General features: G+C 36.3%; 1 pseudogene; it reads right to left on the bottom strand.

The window, feature by feature from the left end:
• Positions 1-4,747: 4,747 nt before the first annotated feature.
• LOC114706786 lies at positions 4,748-5,924 on the bottom strand (annotated as a pseudogene).
• Positions 5,925-6,198: the final 274 nt, after the last annotated feature.

The raw sequence follows: 6,198 nt of genomic DNA, 5'->3' as shown, positions 1-6,198 counted from the left end.
TGTTTATTGTTCTCTATGTTTTGAACAATTTTGGATTTTTGTATGTTTTTCATCTGCTGAGAAAGAAGCTTCTTTGGTATGGGTGCACTGACCTGTCTGTATAAGTACAAGGAGGTAGAATAGAGTTAGAAATTATACAAAGGATAGTAGTAAGTTCTCCTGGGGAGCCTAGAACTCACAGCCATGTGTAGATGAATTGACTTCTCTCGGGTGAGCATTAAGTACACTTAAACAGTCGATCAATGTTCTCAAGATGTGAGTGCCGCCATTGCTCCCTTGGAGATATCTTGCCATGCTGGCTGTTGTTGTGTTTCATAGGCTTTACGTATGGGTAGGATTATTAATTATTTTTCTCCTTAGGCAGCTTCCATAGCACCATCTGATTATATGAGAAGCAGTCTTCAGGAAAGAGTGTTCCAGGTAAGCTCCAGTTCCATCTCTCCAAATCCTGTGTTAAAAGTGATTGGTGTCTTCAAAAATATGGTCTTTCCTTGTAGTTTTGTGAGAAAACCAGGGGCAGTGGCAGCACCTGATATTGATTTGAGGGTTTCTTTGAGGAACTAGGAATTGGACAGATACTCTGGTAGGCAGACAGATAGGAAGAGGAGTCATATCTACACAAGAAGGTGAACGTCCAGGAAGACTAGCATTATCCACTGCTCTGGACCTGAGACAAAAGCCTAACCTCTTAAATCAAAGATCTTGGTTTTTTTTTCCCCTAATACCAGTGGTATCCCTGCTGATGGACTCATTTCAAAAGTTCAAGGCAGGATCAGGATTGTCATACAACAGCTTTGTATCTGCGAGACCAAAAAACTTGTGCCCTCTACATCTCCTCCTTTCTAATTTTTTAACCACCCAAAAAGTGAAAGAAAAAGTGGCAAAAGCGAGGACAGAATAAAATGCATTGCCTGCATGGCTGTTCTAATTAATATAGGCATGCACAAGAGAAGTATAAGAATAGTTAACAGAGGACGACCAAGGAAAGGGGGAAGCCATCTTAAACATGATGGCTTTTCAGCTCTAACACAGGGCTTGGAAGAATTAAGCTGAAATGAACCCAGAAGCCTCTTCTTTGGGGATTTTTATTCATAGAAACCAAAAGTGTTATGGAGGCTGCCTAAAGAGAAAATCAATTAATAGTCCTACTCAGATATAGTGCCTGTGAACCACAGTGATGACCAGCATGACAGGATATCTCCGAGGGATGGATAGTGGCACTTCCATCTTTGGGATAACCAAGAAATGTCTAATAGGACTTAAGGCTCATTCATTAGAAGACAATTCATGACTGATATTGCAAATAAAGCTACCTACCCATGGCTTTGAGGATCTGGACACACCAGGAGAACTTACTACTACCATTTGCCTTAACTAGTATAATTTCTAACTGCATTCTACCTACTTATTCTTATACAAACAGATGAGTATACTTGTCACCCTTACCAAAGAAGTTTCTTTCTTTTTTCAGCAGAAAGAAATCATGCATAAATCAATAGCTATTCAAAACACAGAGAACAACAAATGAATGATAGGGCTCCCACCCCTAATTGAGACTTCGACAATAGTATAGGCCCTATACCTGAAGTTCATGGAACTTTGCAAAAAGGATCATAGAAAGATTGTAAAATTGAGAGTACCGGCTGGCTGCTATGAGAGAAGACCTCTGTATATGGCAGGGAATCTATACCCATGAAATATCAATAATATATTTGCTTAAACGTAAACTTCACAGGTACAAGACCATTTGATATGCTAAATTGGTTATGGAAAATGTTGCAGATCCTCAACCCTAAATGAACAGCTACAGATAATGACTATAGAGAGCAGGATCATTATTTCCCAGAATCAAGTGATCTGATAGGTTTTCCAATCTCAAATGAATACCCTAAAAATATACACATACAAGAGAGATTAAGTGGTCTCAACAGGCTGTATTGCATGCACGTATTTAGATATATTTAATTTAATAATAAACAAAAGGGGGCCATTAATTTGGGAAGATTTCAGGAGATGGGGAAGTCAGTGGAGAAAAGGATATAGAAAAGATACAAATACAATACACATGTAGAATATTCTCAAAAAATAATTCTACAAAATGTTTTTAAACTGAAACAGAAGAAAAAGTTCAGGGTAATTGGAAATAATGTATTTCAAGCTCTCAAAGACAACTCCATATCCAGTCAAACTATCACAAGTGAATATTAAGAAAACAATATTCTCTGTGTTAAAATGGAGGCCTACAGCACACATTTCCACCAAGCAAGCTCTAAAGAAGTACTTGACAGACTTGCTAAGAATAAAGAAACAGGTAATTATATGATGCAAATCTAAAAAGTAATCATGAAAAGCAGGTCAGCCACTAAAATGGAAATAAACAACAACCCAAAAAAAGGACGAAAGAATTAAACAGAGTTCTCTTTCAAAATGTAAACAGGAAAGAAAAAAAAAAACTACCAACTAAGCTAACCAAATGACAGGTATGAGCCAAATTATTGGGAACAGAGATAAAAAAGAGTAACAGAAAGATAACCGTGAAATTAAAAACAATATTTTTGCACCTCTCAATAATTGTTATAATAAAATTGGAGAAACAAGAGAAATTTCTAGAAGTACATGGCCCACAAAAATTAAAACAAAACCAGATATTCACTTTTAGAATCAAACAATATAACCTCTCATCATATGCAAAAAAAAAATCACCTTCAATTTTAGTAAACACCCCATGATAAGTTCTGAAACATTGAAACCATGAGAGAGAAACAGGGTAAGCACTTCTGGATAGAAGCATAGATGAGGACGATCTGAATAGGGCTCTAGCTGTTCAGTGACAACTAACAGTTGAGACTTCCTAAATTAAAAAGCCGTGTCGCAAAGGAAACAAACAGTTAATCCCACACAAACTCAGAGCTTGAAGAATGGATCAAAATCTTTGCGAGTTAAACATCTGACAGAGAACTAACATCTAGAATATAAATAAACAAAAAAAAAAACCTAAAAAATAAGCCTTATATCCAATCAATAAATGCACTAATGAAATGAAAAAAGAATTCTTAAAATATGAAAAACAAGAGTGTTTTATATCCCCTTTCTTGGTAGCCCCTCCCCATGGCGCTTTAGAAACTTCCTGATCTTGGTGGCTATTCCAAATGAAGCACACACATCAAAAGTTTCAGAGTTGACATTCACAGATGATAGAGAACCAGAGAAGTGGTGGCACTTGCCTGTGTCTGGGATACCTCACTCAGGTTTTTTTTTCCCTAACTTTCTTCACAATATTCACAATTCAACTTTAAACAAAAATAAGTTGAATAAAATTGCATCAAAAATATGTATTGTATTTTCAGTATCTATCCATTAGCTTATGGAAATCTAGAAAGTATCCAATAGTTACTGGGATATTATGAATAGAGATGTAGTGAACATTTATGAAAAAGTAACTCCTTAGTAGGATATAAATTTCTTAGGGCATATCTCCAGAAATGGGCACCTGGGTTATATTGGGGCCTAGTTTACTTTTTGAGGAAAATCTACACTAGTTTCGAAAGTGCTACTCTAGCTCACACTCTCATCATAAGTGAAAAGTGTACCCTTTCCCCACATCCATGACAACATTGTTTTTATAATCTCAACCATTCTTACTAGAGTAAGATGAAATCTTCAGAGAGTTTTAATTTGGATTTCCATGATGGCTAGGAATTTTCAACACTTGTAAATATATTTCTTAGCTATTTATGTTTTGCATTTGAAAGCACATTGCTATTCAGTTCCTAGGTCATTCTTGAGTTGAGTTGTGTGTCTGATTATTTAGTTTGCATTGAGTTCTTTGTATATACCAGACTTTAAGCCTATTTTAGATATATAGCTGTCAAAAAGTTTTTTTTACCATTCTGAGGCTGGCTTTTTATTCAGTTGATGGTGTTTTTGCTGACCAGAAATTTTTTTTAAAGATTCATGTAATAACATTTTCTTAGATAAGGACTGAGAATTTATACGCAATGTGATAAGAGATGAGAGGAATACTTTGCTTTTACCATATACAATATAAGCATTTCCATTTTCAAACTTGAGCTATAGAAGATCAAATAGTAAATACAGCTTTATGGCCGGCCATGATTAGCATTTAGAAATGATACCTTGTTTCAAACAAAAGTTATTTTTCTTTTAAATTAAGTGTATATGGGTGTGTCTATGTCTGTGTATTTTTATGTGACTGCAGGTTCATAAGGAAGCAAGAGGCATTGGATTCCCTGAATTAGGAGTAGAGACACACAACATTCTTACAGAGAACCAAACTCTACTCCTTTGCAAGAGAGAAGTACTTACTTAAACTGCTGAGACACAACTCCAGCCTCATAAATGGTATTTCTTCTTTAGTGTTACATACCTAAAAATGGCCATACAGGGAATGAAATATAATTGAACAGTGTTATACTAATCTTACTACCTATAAAGATTTGTTTTATACAGGTTCTCACTACATAGCCCAGGGTGGCCTTGAACTTAATGGGATCCTGCTGTCTCTGCCTCTCGAGTGCTGGAATTACAGGCACATACTACCATGAGATCTAAAACTCAATAACAACAAATACCAATGGACAAGTGTCAACCCCCAAATCTAAAGAAGTATTTGTTCGTTTGTAAGTTTAATTTGTGTTCTCTGGTGGAAAAATCATCTTGCTTGATTTGTTTTTATATCCATACTAGGAATCTGTAACTTTTCTTCTAAAAATTAAAAATTAATCTCTTATAAGCTATATTCTCTGATTTTCTTGTCAGCCTGCTCTAAGGACAGCTACTCATTCAACATGCTTGCTTGCTGTTCAGGTCATACCAAATAGTTGTCTAACCCAAATATCAGTGCAGGCAACTAAGCTGATAATTTTGGGGAAAGTATATTGAACATCTAAGACAACAGGTGATTGAAAAGATGATCACATATTCTGATCACCCCAGTCTGGTGTGAATGGAGATCAGCTGATAACTGGGTATGTAGGCATCATGGAGCTCAAGCAATTATTTCTGCCAGCCACTGCCACAAATACAACAGGAATGTCATCTTCTTAATATTCTGCTTTAATCCTCTAGGTTTTCATCAGGTTCTCTGTGGGCAATTGTTACTCAAGGTTTACCTGGGTTCCCAAAATTTCTGCAAACCTCATTGTATTTTTCACAGTGACCAAGATAAGAAGTTGAACTCATCAATACTATGACTATACAATGACTTATTTCAGAAGCAACTCTCTCTGCAACCCACTCAAAGTTTATCTTTATCATCTGGAGTCCCTCCAGTATCACTGCTTTGAGGTCATGATAAGACTGACTGTCATTCTGCTGTCTCAGTTCTGATAAGTAGAATCTCAAGGAATCATTATCAATAGGTTCTACAAGAACAATCTCTTTGTTAGTAGTTACATCAACACCAAATTTAATCTTCATATCAGCCAGTGTACAGTTCTGGAGCAGTCAGGAGTTCTCCAATATTTCAAAAGTACTGGACAACATGACTCATACTCCGAGACCACTGTGGATCATTGCTGGCATCTTCCTTAAAAGAGTGTCTGTATTTTCAGTGAGTAAAACTTTCATTCTTCCTTTCCAGAAGGATTTCTTTTAAGAACCAGTTGAATTCTTTGGCACACCCGTTCAATTGGAATCATTTCACACTGGGGTGCAATGAAAGCTGGCTCTCCACACTTCCTAGTGAAAACAGTTTTGATACATGCTCCTTGTAACAACTGAAAGTTACAGCTGGTAGGTTTATTGGAGTTGGCAGCTTTGCCTTCCAGGTGGTTCTTTCTACATGCATTTCCTGCGATAATTCTGTCCTGGGACTGCAAGAGGATTCTTCCTGGATAATCTAATGATTCATGTACTTCTTTTGTCTTGCCCTCAGAGTTGTTTACTGATAATCCATAACTCATCTATAGTGTTGTCCTGAGTGGGCAGAGAGTGAAAATACAGCAGGAAAGAAAGGCTGCAACTCTTGAATACAGAAGCTGTTGAATTTAAGAGTGCTAATCTCTCAGTTCATCTTATTCTATGTGATGTTAGGTTCTTAGTCAGAAAATACTTACCTATGGTGAAAGTTCAGGTGACTTTAATTTTTCTTCTGGAAAATGACCTTGATTCACTTGGAGTTGAGTTTTATGAAGAGTGAGAGATAAAGATCTAGTTTCACTGTTCTTCATGTTAGGT

The sequence above is a fragment of the Peromyscus leucopus genome, chromosome 3 (assembly GCF_004664715.2).
Source record: "Peromyscus leucopus breed LL Stock chromosome 3, UCI_PerLeu_2.1, whole genome shotgun sequence".
Lineage (NCBI taxonomy): Eukaryota > Metazoa > Chordata > Mammalia > Rodentia > Cricetidae > Peromyscus > Peromyscus leucopus.
Note: the sequence above shows the minus strand (reverse complement) of the source record. Positions and strands in the feature narration are given on the sequence as shown.